The following is a 15,604-nucleotide window of genomic DNA, read 5'->3' as shown; positions in this document are numbered from 1 at the left end:
AATGAGGTGTCAGTATCCCAGTGCTTCCCACTAGGATGCATCCTGAAAAATTAGTCTAAATTTGGAGGATCTTGGTTACAGAAATATAAATTAATTAATTTTTGCAATAAAGCTTGGTCTAAATATAAATTAAATGACAGAAAACTTTGGCCAGAAATAGGCCTTTCAATTTTAATACTAAATTGCAATTAACTTGTTTTGTAAACAGCAAAAATAAGCAAAAAGTCCACTAGGTTTACAATAATTAACAAGCTGCAACTCAGTTCCCCCTGATATGTATTGAAGAAAGACAAGCCCCTCCCCTATAGCCTATGTGTCTGAAAGCATGGCACTTCCCCAAAGGTTGAACAAAGAAACCACCTGGAAATGGGAGTAAGATGAGGTAAGAACTTTCACTGCCTGCATACCATAGGGAGACAAAAACCTTTACTCCCTGCAGATCAAAGGCACCAAAAGGTAGTGAATTAAGGCTGTGTAAGCTCCCTTTAGCCAAGTCAAAAGTCTTAAAAGGAATAAAAATTTGAAAACATGAAATCATGAAAAGCTTGGAAACTCTCATACCAAAAGAATTAGAATTATAAATCAAATTAGCATCTTTATGTTTCTGTCTATGTACTGTAACTCTTTTTATGTTTGTCTGTTTGTTCAGTGCCAATGTATATTTTCATACCTCTGGATGGTAATACTGAATTATGTAAAATGGTAAACTTTAGTCAGACTGAGACTCTGGGATGTCAGATCAGTTGACTGAAAAGGTGCTTCCTCATTTTTCCTAAAGTAATAGACATGGCCTCTAACATACCAGCAAACTCCCCATAGGAGTCTCTTCTCAGTAGTCAAAAAATTCTGCCTACTGCTGGTCCATGTGCCCACAGTAGAGCCAAAAACGGCCTTTGAATAAAAGGCTGAATTCCAGGTAAACCAATGTAAAAAAAGAGGACAAATAAATCTGAGACCAGAAACCTCATGTTGTGTCTCCTTAGAAAAAAAATGAAAAAATATACCTCAAACTTCTCATTTTAAACTCAGTTGTGCCTATAAAAAGTGTGTATAGTGATCAAGATAAAGAAAGCTCATATGCCATCAATTAAGATCAAGGAGTTCCTAAAAATGCTAAAGGTATAAAATTCTCTCTTCTGTTTTAATCTATGCTTAACTCTGTGTTCAACTTTAACATCTGCATTTAACTTTGTCAGTTTGTTTATGCCTAGGAAATCATATTTGGGGTTCACCTGTTAAAAATTGGATAACAGTGAAAGGTATCCTAAAAAATTAATCTTTAAATGACAGTACTGTCTTGTTAGTGGATTTAATGCATAAATCACAAGTAAAATTTATTTAATTGCTAAAAAACAGAAATTTCACAAAGTTGTTATTAATAAAATTGTTTTAATTGCTTAGTTAAATGAAAGTGTCCAAACTGATTTTAAGTGAAAACTTTCTAGAAACTAAGAGCTAAGATTATATAAATGCCTTTATGTATAAAACAGCAGAAGGATAATAACTGAAATTATAACTGAGTAGATGCAGCCTAGATTTCACCTATTGTAATGATAATTTTAAAACTAATTTATCTTTGTTTATGTCTACTTCAAGTCTATCTTGTGCTTGCTATAGTAATGGTAATTATAAACTAAATTTACCTTTAATTATGGTTATTTTGTAACTAGCTTCACCTGGCCCTTAGACTTCAACTATTGTGATGGTAATTATAAACTGAGTTTGCCTTTGTTTATAGTTAATGTAGGTCTAGCCTCACCCCTTGACTTTGCTTATGGTTATTTCTTGACAACTTCTGCCCCTATGGCTCAAGGAAAGCAAATTTGAATCATCCTGTCTCCTGTTCTACTGGCATTAGTAACCCTGCTTTCTCTTGTGGCTCCAAGTATGGACTAAATTGCCACCTAGTAGAATTCTTGACCATTGAGGTTGAACATCCACTCATGCAGTCCAGCAGCTGCCAGAATCCTATTATCTCGGAGGACTGGGAAATAAAATAAAACTCCTGCCTTGACTGTCAGGGTTCTTAAAAGTTGCAATTCGTAAGAGAAACTGTTACCAGATTTTATTTAGATTCTTGACTGCAGAAATGAATTTCAAGAGCATGTCAGGTTAGTTAGGTCAGTAATTTATTCAGGTAGGGAGGAAGAGAAATGGGAGCTCAGGGGTCCCAGGTGGAGAGGAAGGGGTTGAGAAGTGATAAAGTGAGCTGATTTACAGGCTACAATTTCCAATTACAGATTACAAATCTCCAGGTTTACTTGCATGGCCAAATGGCAGAGGGAAAACAGTGAGAGCGGTACTCCGAGGGCTGAACAGGTCCACACGTGAGAGAGCCCATGAGAGATAGCCTTCCGGCCTTGTGGTCTGCTTTATAAAATAATAATTATTCCACCCCTTTGCTAATGGTATGAGAGGGGTTCCAGCTGTTTGCTGTTTTGATTGATTACTCCACCTATTAATCCTCCAGTGAGGGCCCAGTGATAAAGTCCTTGGGGAATATGCAGGGCTTTTCCTGGCTTCTAGAAGTCTTTGTTCTGGATAGCAGAATCTTGGGGGTGGGGTCTTCCAGCAGCCATCTTGGGGTTTGCTGATGTCCATGTGGACTCTCTGCCGGGTTCCAGATTCATCTACTGATTCCCTATCTTACTAGCCTGCTTCAAAACCAGTTTCCCTGAGGCTTCAATAACCTCAGCAAATATACATATAATCAGTCTTGCTCATCCAAAGTCTGCTAAAGTCGAAGTAAAATATAAGGTTCTAAAACAAAAAAAAAACAAAACAAACAAACAAAAAAAATCATATGAGAGCATGGAGAACATTTTGGTAATAAGCCATTAATAAAAAAACAAAATTCTTGTGCAAAACTGTATGGTCATAGTGCAAATTGAAAAAAGCCTTCAGTATTCTCAAGCGAGCCCTCATGGAAGTACCAAGCCTTGGACTCCTGGACCCCATCAAACCATTCTACCTTCCTTTATGTAAAGTCATAAAGGGGGAAAACTGTAAAGCCCTAGTCTGGGGAAGCCCACAAAGAAAAACCTTCAAGGAAATATTACAAATGTTGTTTTACAGTTGAACTTTTTTGTAAAAGAATAAAAGTTTTGGCGGCGGACTTGGCCCCGTGGTTAGGGTATCCGTCTACCACATGGGAGGTCTGCGGTTCAAACCCTGGGCCTCCTTGACCCATGTGGAGCTGGCCCATGCACAGTGCTGATGCATGCAAGGAGTGCCGTGCCACGCAGGGGTGTCCCCCGCATAGGGGAGCCCCACGCATAAGGAGTGCGCCCCATAAGGAGAGCCGCCCAGCGCGAAAGAGAGTGCAGCCTGCCTAAGAATGGCACCGCCCACATGGAGAGCTGACACAACAAGATGACGCAACAAAAAGAAACACAGATTCCTGTGCTGCTGACAACAACAGAAGTGGACAAAGAAGACACAGCAAATAGACACAGAGAACAGACACCTGGGGTGGGGGGAAAGGGGAGAGAAATAAATAAATAAATGTTAAAAAAAAAAAGAGTAAAAGTTTTAAGTAACTAAGTTATGTTTTCATGTCAAACTATTCATGTCTGCCTATTTTCTCAGTGTATATCTTCATACATCAGGATAATAATATCAAATTAACAAATGATTCTTAAAAGAGCTGTATTCATACTGTTAAAATTAAATATGCAGTTATATATATATAGTGAATATTCCTTGAGGCCAAATTAAGCTTTAAAAAAAGACAGAAAAGTCATATAAAAATCTAAATGTAGGAACTATTAAAGGGAAAAGGATTTTCCTAAGCTCTTTAACCTACCCCCCCCCCCCACCTTCTCTTTGCAAGAGCTCTGAGGGAGGAGCTAGGTGTAAGAGATTAAAACTTTTCTAAGCAGAAAGAATTAAAAACAGTTTGTCCTTGTAAATTCATGTTAAATGAAATTAAGATTAAAAAAATGTAGATCTGCTCTCTTTTAAATGCAAAAAGCAAATTCCATTGGTCGCTAATTGTAATCTAAGGGAAATTAACCAGTCTATAGGGTTGTGGTTAATTATAAGTTTGTAAGAGCATCTTCCAAACTGAAGCATTTAAATGGCTAGTTCTAAAAAGCCATTATTAACTAAAAACCTAAATTGATATTAATGGCAAAAAGCACTTCATAGCAGTGAAACCTATCTGGAAGTTACCTCAATGTGCATATTCAAGTGGTGGTAATGAAAAGTTACATTAATTCCATTAAGAATCTTCAGATTTCATTTTAAAAATGAAAAAAGTAGTTTTTCCTCTACTGCTAAAGTAGAATACCTGCTCTTCATGGTAAAAGTGTAAAAGTAAAAAGCAAAGTACTAAAAAGTTCATTTGATAAATTACATATTACATTGGAAATGTTTAAGAGGTATATAAAAAAATCAAGAGATAAACTCCAACATTGTCAAACTCTCTTGCCATGCAAACCAGACCTTGAATACACTGCAGGTTGCTTCTCCATATGAGTTATTGGTTAGGTTATTCACTAACCCCCAAAATAATCTACTACATCTCTGGTTGTGCTCCTGAAGTCAGTGGAAACTACAATGCAGTTTCAAGCTCCTGCAGCAGCCAATGATGGCTCAGTACAACCAAATGTACAATGAGCATCATCTTCAGACTGGCACTGTTTCATCGTGCCAAAGAGTGTTGTGCACCAGGCCGGTGGCATACTGGAAACTACTTTCCTAGTCTCTCTCTAGGGTCAGTGGTAGTATGGCTTGCTTACTGTGTGAGAGACATACTAAGTGATGGAATGATCACCAGAGTACTGTAAGTAGAACTTAAACACAACTGGCATTATGGCCTGCTCCCATGGAGAGATAACATGTGAAGTATTGCTAACATGAAACTTAAATATATTAATTACAGCTCAAAGATGAATGTATGCATTGAGTTGTACATTAATTAGTATTAAGTACTGTACCTATATCCTATTCTAGATATATGTCTGATGATTATAGTAATATATCTATTAAATCATATGCAAAAGGATATTGAACATGTTAAAAATCCTGGTAAACTTCATTTTCTGGGTAGTTAATGAATATGTTTATAAAATAAAGGAATAGCCACCTTGCCTGAGAACAGTGGGGCCAATAGCCTTTTTAATTGAAAAAGCCACCAAAATAACTTGGGGGCAACCTCTCACAATCTTCACCTCATACCAGGTGAAGAATGAGCTTGAAGCCAGGGCTACCAGTGGCTTACAAGTAGTCAGTTAATTAATACCAGGCTCAATTACTAGAAACCCCCGAAGTGCAGATAAGAGTGTGTCCCTACTACTGGTCAAGGGCCCAAAATCAAATTCTGAGGGACCCTTTCTCCACTCCTGCCTTAAAACTCTTAACCAAAACTACTCAAGCAATGAGATTTTTTTTTTAAAAAATGAGCCTCTTGTGAAACTAAACATTAAATGATTCACAGATGGAAGCAGTTTAATTTTTTTTTTTTAATTAAAAAGGCAGGCTATGTTTGGTGTCTTAATTTGAAACCGTAGAAGCCAAAGCTCATACCCTTGAAACTTCAGCCCAGAAAGCAGAGTTGATTGCCCTTACCCAAAGTTTAAAGCTAACAGCAGGGAAATGAACTAAAATTTATACAGACACTAAGTATGCTTTCCTTTTCCTTCATGCTTACTATGCTATGTGATGAGAATGAAACTTGCTTACTAACAGTGAGTCACTTATTAAGCACAGGCAAGAAATTCTAGATTTACTAAAAGCCATACTGTTACCTCAAGAAATAGCAGTTACACATTGTCCAGGGCATCAGAAAACAAACACTCTTGTAGCAAAGGGAAATGCTCGAGCAAATGCAGCTACTAAAATGACAGCACAAACCCAGGTTTTCCTCCTACCTCTTATTCCACCACCTGTACCAGTACTTGAAGTTCCACAGTATACCCAGGATGAACAAACCAAGGCAGCTAGCCTGGGATTCACCTTGGAAACTGACGGATGTCTTGTTAAAGATACTCAAGTCTACCTGCCAGGAGCAATGCAGTGGAAAGTACTTCATGGATTCACCAAGCCACTCATCTGGGAAAAAATGCCCTAACCAGCCTAGCCAAATGGGTTTTCAAAAGACAAAGCCTAGTAAAGACAGTCAAAGAAATTACCAGGAATTACTCAATCAAAGCCAAAAATATAAAGATCTTTACTCTAGTTCTGATCTTTTCCACAGCTACTAAAGTCAAAAAAATTTCCAGCATTTTGCACTATTCCTGAATGAAGCCAGCTGCCCAAGAAATTGCCAACTTATCAGAAACACCTGACAGAATGTACTAATGCCAGTCATTAAACTGCCTAAAATACTTCTTCAAGAAAAAAAGCTAAGCAGGTCTATGTCAAAGTCATGTTCCCTCTAACTCTTGCCCAAATGCCTGTTGCTAGGGGGAGGGCAAACCACACATCCCTTTAAGGAATCGTGTGTGTTTTCATCTCTTTTAGCTTAACTAAAATAAAAAATAAAAAAAAATAATAAAACAATGCTTATTCCCATTCTACTGGAAAAAAAAAAAATACTGTTTCCCACCAACTTTGAGAAAATGCAGCTTTTGCAGGCACCTGACCTTTTCTACTTCTGTGGTCCACAGTAGAAGAACCTGCACAAGTCCAGGTTCCATAGGCAGGCTGCAAAGCAGGGGCTCCAATGAAAGTCCAGTGAAGTTCCTTGATGAATTTCTGGGAAATGATGGCTATCCAAAGAGAAGCTGGGAAATTTTCTGAATGCCGAAATCACTTCCCTGTGAAGACATTGAACTGATTGGATAAAGTATCACTCATTGATGATGGCAATCTCCCTGATTGATGTAAATGTAATCAGCTTTCTATATAGTAAAGTCACTGGTGATGAAAGTCCATAAATGCCCTTGTATTACAATTAGCCCAGTGCTTGCTTGACCAAACAACTGGGCACAATTACCTGGCCGAGTTGAAACCTTAGCCTAACCATCACAGATTGGATGAAACTGGGAATCGAAAACAGTATTCATAAATCCTGTAAGTGTTAAGTCAGTGAACCAGGAGATTTACATATATCCTTAAAACAAATGTACATAATTATTTTTATCCCTATTTTAGAGTGTTGGAAATCAAGGCTTGGTGTTTCATATACACTTGTATTATTCTGATAGTATATGCTTCATTCAAGATAAGGGTTAGATAGTTGAAGTGTATATCATTCTTTTTTTGACACTCCCTCAAAATGAAAACAAAAGTAAAATAATTAAATCATTAAATTTTCATATGTAAATACATTTACAGAGAGATATTGTATAATTTACCAAGGGGAGGAAAAACATACATCTTTTGACAACCTGTGTTGTCATTTGTTAAGATCTCAGGTTAAGACATCTTGAATTTGAACCCACTTCTAACATTTCCTAGGTGTTGACATTCAATAAACTACTTAATTTCTGTAATTCCTCAGTAAAAGAGAGATCATGACTGTTCCTACCTTACAGGTTTGTTGTGAGTTTTAAATGAGAGTATGCAAATAGTTACCCACAGCACCCTGCAAACATTACACATCCAATTAATGTCAGCTCTAACATCATAATCCTGACTGACAGCTTTAACATTATAATGTAATGTCCAATTAAAATGATTAGATCAGCAAAATTTGGAACTTTACAACACAAACTAGCTTGTATGTTATTTTATTTTATTTTATTTTTATATAAGTTCTACATACAAGCCTCTATAACAAGTTATTCTAACAATTTTAGGGGAAATTAGGTTGTCTATTATCAAAAATAAACAATATTAGTCTTGTGCTCAATTCAGCAAGCCATGTCTCCCATTTAGTATGAGCATAATAATCTTAAAGAAAATTTAGAATACTTAATATTTTGAGACATGACTATTATAAATATATTTGCAATGCAATATATTTTAAAACATGATGCATTTATCATAAATTCAAGGACAATTTTCTGTTAGTATAGCACTAAGCTGCCTTTAATAATACGTTCCTGTCTTATTAGAGCCAATCCAGACAGCTAGTTGTAGCAGTTTGTTATAGTTACGAATTTCAGAAATAGATATTGGATTATGTTTGTAAACAGGTCTGTACCTGGGTGTGATTAAATTATAACTAGGCTTTGATTGAGCCACGTGAGTAGGGCTCAATCACAGATAAAAGACATGGCAAAGGACAGAGTTGCAGATTTTGATGTTGGAGTTCTGATGTTGGAGTTTTTGAGCTGGTTCGCAGGATGTGAACACACAGGAGAACACAGGAATAGAGACAGCTCCTTAGACACAGCAGAAGACGTGGGGAAAGAGACAGAGCTGTTTGCTATGGCTATGTACTACAAACCTGCTGCAGCTAATAGTGTATTGACTGAGGCAAGTAGAAATATTGGGAAACATTGGAAATATTCTCAGGACACCTGGAACCTAAGTGACATTACTCTAGTTTTAGAAAAATGTACTTGCAGCTAATAGAGTTAAGCGTTGTTGCCGCTTTATTTCAAGTTGTTCCCAAAGAATGAAAATGCTGACATGAATCTCATAGGAGACCACTGGCCTTAAGAAAACTACTAAGACCACCAAAAGACTTTTGGACCAAGACTTGCCTGTTTTTATGCTTATTTCCTTAATTTTGTCATTTCTGTAATCCATAAACAAAACTTGTTTTTGTTTTCTTGTAAAGTAAATTTTATTGAAGTATATCATTCATACATAAACAATAAATATATTGTAAAAGTTGCAAACTTATAAAACAAACATACATAAAATCATACATGGCTCCCATACATCACCCCACCACCAACACCTTGCATTGTTGTGAAACATTTATTACAAATTATGGAAAAGCATTGTCAAAATATTACTACTAACCATAGTCCATTACTTACATTTCTCCCAAGCCATCCTATTATTAACATCCTATGTTAATATTATATATTTGTTATAGTTCATGAAAGAAGAATGTTCTCCTATTTGTTCTGTTAACCACAGTCCATCTTCTACCACAAGACTCACTTTGTTATATAGTCCTATGCCTTGTACAGTCCACTCAAAGTGTAAACTCAGTGGCTCTCATTTTTATCACAGCATTTTGCTACCATCAACTCAGTCATTTTAGAATGTTTCCATTACTCCAAAAGGGAAAATCCCATAGTCTCATACATTCCCTATTGTTCATCCTTAGAATTGTTATATCTTCTTTGCCATTGCTTCAAAAATATTACAATATGACTATCGTCCATAAGTTAAATTAGTTGTAATTTGCCTGTGTATCACCATATTCTTAATGCTTTGTAAAAAAATAACATTCTTTTATATAGATATATATATATTTATTGAATATCAATATTCATATCTAAATTTTTTCATCTGTAAAATGATATAACAATGTTTTTTGCATTGATAGTTAAGTGGATATTTTAAAAATGACTAGGATAACATAGGTCTTCAATAAATTAATACTATTATTATATAATCTGAGTGACATTCATGATCACAGATCTAAACTTAGATCCAGTCCTGGAGATTAATTTTGGAATTATATAAAGAATAGAAAGCAATATTTTCATTTTCTGACTTCTCATAAAATTAATATTTTGGAATTGAAAATATATTAATAATGAGACTCAGAAAACATGATTTATTTGCTGGAGATCACACACAGAGCTAATAACACAAGCAGAACTAGAAATCTTAATTTCTGATCCCCAATGGTTAGACTATACATTTATATGTCCTAGTTTGTGCAAGTCTTTTTCAAACTTTTCCCTCAACTAATGGTTAAAATTGTAGCTCTTTTCCCTTTAGGTTTTTTGATTTTGGTTTCTATTAATTTATTGAAATATATAACCCACACACAAACATACACAAATAATAAGTGTATAGTAATAGTTGTGAACTTACAAAACAAACATATATAACATCATACAGGACTCTCATAACTCACCCTACCACCAACACCTTTTATTGTTAAACCTTTTTAACTAATGATTAAAGAGCATTGTCAAAATATTACTCCTAACCAAAGTATTTCCCCTAACCCTCCCCATTATTATCTTTATATCATTTATATATAAATATACATAAACAGTTAAAATGTATAGTAAAAGTTGTGAACTTACAAAGCATACATATGTAATATCATACAGGGGTCCCATACATCAACCCTCCACTGACACCTTGCATTGTTATGAGATATTTGTTACAAATTATGAAAGAATATTGTTAAAATCTTACTTGCTTACTACTTGCTTATAGTCCCAAGATGAGGGTTCACTTTGCCTTTTATGAAGTTTCTGGCTATTCAGGACCCCTTACCCTTCCAAATAAATTTGATAATTGTGTTTTCAAGTTTTAAAAAAGTGCTGATGGATTTTTAACCAGGGTTACATTGAATCTGTATACCAATTTGAGTAGAATTGACATCTTAATAATATTTAGTCTTCCAGTCCATGAGAATGGAATGTTCTTTCAGTTATTTAAGATTTTTTAATTTCTTTAACATTGGGTTGCAATTTTCTGAATATGAGTGCTTTACATCATTGGTTAAGTGTATTCCTATTTGAGTTTTATCTGTCATATTTTATTTTCACCACTCTTTTGACACTTTCAGTTACTTTTATTGATATAATCTTCATTTATATACTCTCTTCCAGGCCTTTCTCCTCTGTCTTTTCTTTTTAAGCTCTAGCACACCCTTTAGTATTTCCTGAAAATCTGGTCTCTTGCTTAGAAATTCTCTGTTTCTGTTTATCTGTAATATTCTAATCTTGCCCTCATTTTTGAACAGTCTTGCTGGATATAAAATTCTTGGCTGGAAGTTTTTCTCGCATAGAATCTTAAATATATCAGACCACTGTTTTCTTGCCTCCGTGGTTTCTGGTGAGAAACCAGTACTTAATCTTATTGGGTATCCCTTAAATGTTATGCATTGTTGTTCTCTTGCTGCTCTCAGAATTCTCTCCTTGTCTTTGGCATTTGACGTTCTAATTAGTATGTGTCTCAGAGTTGGTCTATCTGGATTTTTTTGGATGAGAGTATGTTGTGCTTCTTGGACAGGGATATCTATGTCCTTCAATATGGTTGGGAAATTTTCTAACATTATCTCTTTAAATATTCCTTCTGCCCCTTTTCCCTTCTCTTCTCCTTCTGGGACACCCATGACACATATGTTTGCACATCTCTTGCTGTCATTTAGTTCCCTGAGACCTTGTTCATTTTTTCCATTATTTTCTTCATCTGTTCTTTTGTATGATAACTTTCAGGGGCCATTTCTTCAAACTCACCAATCCTTTCTTCTGATTTCTCAAATCTGCTATTATACGATTCCAATGTTTTTTTTTTATTTCATTTATTGCACCTTTCATTCCCATAGGATTTGCTATTTTTCTATGCATGCTTTCAAATTCTTCTTTGTGCTCTTCCAGTGCCCTCTTAATATCCTTAATCTCTTTAGCCATCTCATTGAATTTTTAAAGATTAGTTTGAACATCTATAATTAGTTTTCTCAATTCCTTTATGTCATCTGGAGGCTTATATTGTTCCTTTAACTGGACCATGTCTTCCTGTTTCTTGGTGTGGATTGTAATTTTTTGTTGGTATCTTGGCATCTGGCTTACTAGAGTATTTATTCTGGGTGCAGTTTTTCTCTTTAATTTAGGGCTTCCTGCCCTTTCTCCCTTGCTGATTGTGCAGTGGGAGCCAAGGAAGTAATTGGTGCTATAAACTGTGGAGGCTCAAGCTGCCTTCATTGCTCCAGGGACTGATGAAGCTTCTCGCAACTCTCTTCTTTCTCAGAGGTAGGGGCAGAGTCACAGTTGTGTGGAGTAATCCAAGTCAGCAAGCCTAGACTGTGGTTGCCCAGAGAGACTGATGAAGCTTCACACCACTTTCTCCCCTGCCTGGGGTGGGGATGGAACTGCAGGTGTGGGCAGTAATCTATGCAGGTCTAATACGCCTGCAGTTGCCCTGTTAGACTTCAGATTATTCAGTTTGTGGCAGCCAAAAGTACCCAATGTTACCTGGATAGGCTGGTACAGTGCTAGTCAGCCTCCTCCCTGACAGAGGTGGGACTGAAGCCTAGGCTAGTGCTGCAGGCTGATCTGGGTGAAAGAAACCAGTTCCTACCATCAGTGTGATATGTGGTCAGCCTGGCTTCCCCTCAGGCTAGGGGCGGAATCAAAATGGCAGCCATTGGCCTCTTTCCTTTCCCACTTGGACAGATTTACACCCCAGCTGTTCCTTGATTTATTCCTTAGCCATCCTAAGTCTACCAATCAGGTGTTAAAATCGGCAGCCAACCATTCCCTGCTCCCGTTTTATGGAAATGGAGCTTCCAATTCCAATCACAGAACAGCCCCTGGAGTGGCTTGTGCCACCAGAGTAGGACAATCACCACCCTCCGTGGCTTGGCCAGCAATTTCCTGGAGAGGCTGGCACTTGTCCCTGCAGCTTCCTCCCTGCTGGAGGTGGCACTGAGGCTTAGGCTAGAGCTGCAACCTGACCTGGGTAGAAAGAAGCTGGTTCCCACCAGCACTGGGATTTTCAGTCTACCCCGCTTCCCCTTGTGCCAGGCATGGAGTTAAGATGGTGGTACTTGGACAGGCTCAAATTTTAGCTGTTCTCAGGATTATACTTTATCTCACTGAATTTACTCATCAGTAACTGAAGTTGGTGCCCAACTGTCACTTTCCTTGGAAAGTGGAGCTTTGAATTCCAGTCACAGAACAGCTCCCAAGTCAGCTTGTGCATCCAGTGGGGGATGGGCCCTTGCCTCTAGGGCATGGATCTCTCTACTTATGAGTCTTCTCTGCAGATGGGCAATCTCCTCCTTCCATTCTTTCAAGGATGTTGCAGGATGCCCTTCTAGCCTCCTGAAGCCCCCAAACAGGTGCTTCAGCTAGCTCACATAGTCTGGGTGTTCACTAACTGCTCTGCAGCAGAAGCTGACTCTAGGAGCTCCTTACTCCGCCACCATCTTGCTGGTTTTCTCCTTTTAGTTTTTTTTTTTTTTTAAAGATTTATTTTTTAAATTTATTTCTCTTCCTTTCCCCCATCCCCCCCGCCCCCCCAATTGTCTGCTCTCTGTGTACATTCACTGTGTGTTCTTCTGTGTCCATTTGCATTCTTGTCAGCAGCACCAGGAATCTGTGTCTCTTTTTGTTGTGTCATCTTGCTGCATCAACTCTCCCAGTGTGTGGCACCACTCCTTGGGAGGTTGCATTTTTTTTCAAATGGAGAAGTTCTCCTTACAGGGTGCACTCCTTGTGGGTGAAGCTCCCCTATGTGGGGGACACCTCTGCATGGCATAGCACTCCTTGTGTGCATCAGCACTGTGCATGGGTCAGCTCATCACACAGGTCAGGAGACCCTGGGTTTGAACCCTGGACCTCCCATGTGGTAAGTGGACACCCTATCAGTTGAGATAAATTTGCTTCCCTCTCTTTAGTTTTTATTTCCCCAAGTTCCTGAAAATTTTGGGATAGTCTTTTCTTTAATATTTAGAGATACATATACAAAGATGTCAGTAATTATTTTATATAAAGTAGAAAGAACAGTTGGATTAATTCCAAAGAATAGAAAATCAAAGTGATAGTTTCCTATGAGATTCTTTATGAATATTTACTCTTTATAAATATTTGCATACTTCTTGATAAGCACTTGGACTTTCCTTTTATATTAAAATATTTTATTAAATTATAATTTGCCTCCACCATTTTACTTTATGAATGGCATATACATGCACACATGCACAAACATTGGTTAGAGGAGTAATGAACTAAAATTGAATTTCTTGGACATTTTATTCCAAATGAAAAAAGAAAAATAATATGATATCTCAGATTTTAAAAAATGGTTTTCAGCAACTGCATCAGCAGAGCACATAGAAGCCCAAAGAGATACCGCAGTTCTATGCATGTTTAAGGTGAGAATTATCTTTCAGGCAGAAAGTCTACTTTTTAGTTCTTAGAAGTTTGTTGCTCTAACTTTGCTTTAAAATGTGTTTTCTCATCTTAATTTAAAGATGAGGTAATATGAATGTAGGCATACCTAGGAGATATTGCAGATATTGCAGACCATGTAAGTCACCGAATTTTTTGGCTTCCCAGTGCATATCAAATTATGTTTATACTATACTGTAATCTATATGAAGTATACAATAGCATTATGTTTAAAAAAAATAACATACACCCCTTAATTTAAAAATTTTTTAGCAGATTTGTAGGGAAGATGGTGGCATAGTGATCTCTAGGACTCAGTCCTTTCATCAAAACAACTATTAAATAGGTAGGAAGATTTTGATATAATTATTTTAAAACTTGAAGGCCAGAAGGAAACTGGACAGCATCTAAGGAAAGCAGTAGGAAGAGGTTGATAAATTGCAGTAAATAACAGTAAATTGCTTCCTCCAAATGGCAACTACTGGACCCTATCATCCACTCTCACAACAGGCTACCATGCACTTATGTCCCTGGCTAGCTTGCTGGTGACATAAAGTGACAATAAAAATTCTCTACCTGAAAAAGAGGGGTAGGTATGACCAATCCCTATGCATGGTTTTTGATTAGCAAATTTGGATTGCTAGAGGCCCGGTTCTGAGGGCAGCAATGTTTCAGCCCACTGGGCAAAGGCACTAGTAGTCATTATTTCAACCTGTCAGTGGTAGTGGAGATTTAAAGATTTAGAATTTCTTCAGAGATATGGGAAAAGTTAGCTAAAGTATTGCATTTGCTTTGCAGGCCAGGGAAGATCAGCTTTGTGGTGCCTTTAAAAAAGATCTTGGTGTCCCTCTGTTCCCATATCCAGGGCAATTCACTTTGTGGCTAGTCTGCACCATATTTGTGGATCCCTGGCTCAGTTTTGACTGGGAAGGACTGATTTTTTTTCTCTGTGGTCCCTATAAACAGAGAAGCTACAAAACAACTAACAAGCAAAAGACCAGAATCAGATAGAGACCAAGAAAGAGAGGAAAAACCCAGCACACTGCACTCTCTTGGGCAGACTTTCCAGTAGAAGGGTTGAAGCACAAGAAAATGTCTGTCTTATCACGGGCTGACTACAAAACCAAGAAAGAGATATCCCAGGGAATAAATCCCAAAGGTAAAAATTTTAAATATTAAAATATTGTTTTACAGTGTGTAAATAAGTATAAAGGACAAACAAAGAAATAGGAAATGATGGACCATCCACAGAAGGAAAATAAAAATACAAAACAAACAAAAAAACCCACCAAAGAGGAAGATGAGAATGTAGACATACTGAGCAAAGTCTTTAAAAAACTATCTTAGTGTACAATCAGTGGTATTCAGTGTAACCACATATTTGTGCATTCATCCCTTCAATCATTCTTAGAGCACTTTCATTATTACAATAATAATGATAATAAACAAAACAACAAACAAACAAAACTCACCTTTCAATCTATGCTTTGGATGGATTTATGCTTTATTAATATTTATCAATAAAATTGACTTGTTAAAAAAATAAAATGACCACTTTTTTTTTTTTTATTTTTTTTTATTTTTATTTTTTTTTATTTTTTTTTTATTTATTTTTTTTTTTAATTCTTCCATTCCCTATTGACTTTGTAATAATACCACACTAAAAATATATA

This window comes from Dasypus novemcinctus, chromosome 10 (assembly GCF_030445035.2).
Source record: "Dasypus novemcinctus isolate mDasNov1 chromosome 10, mDasNov1.1.hap2, whole genome shotgun sequence".
Classification (NCBI taxonomy): domain Eukaryota; kingdom Metazoa; phylum Chordata; class Mammalia; order Cingulata; family Dasypodidae; genus Dasypus; species Dasypus novemcinctus.
This window is presented reverse-complemented; position numbering follows the sequence as displayed.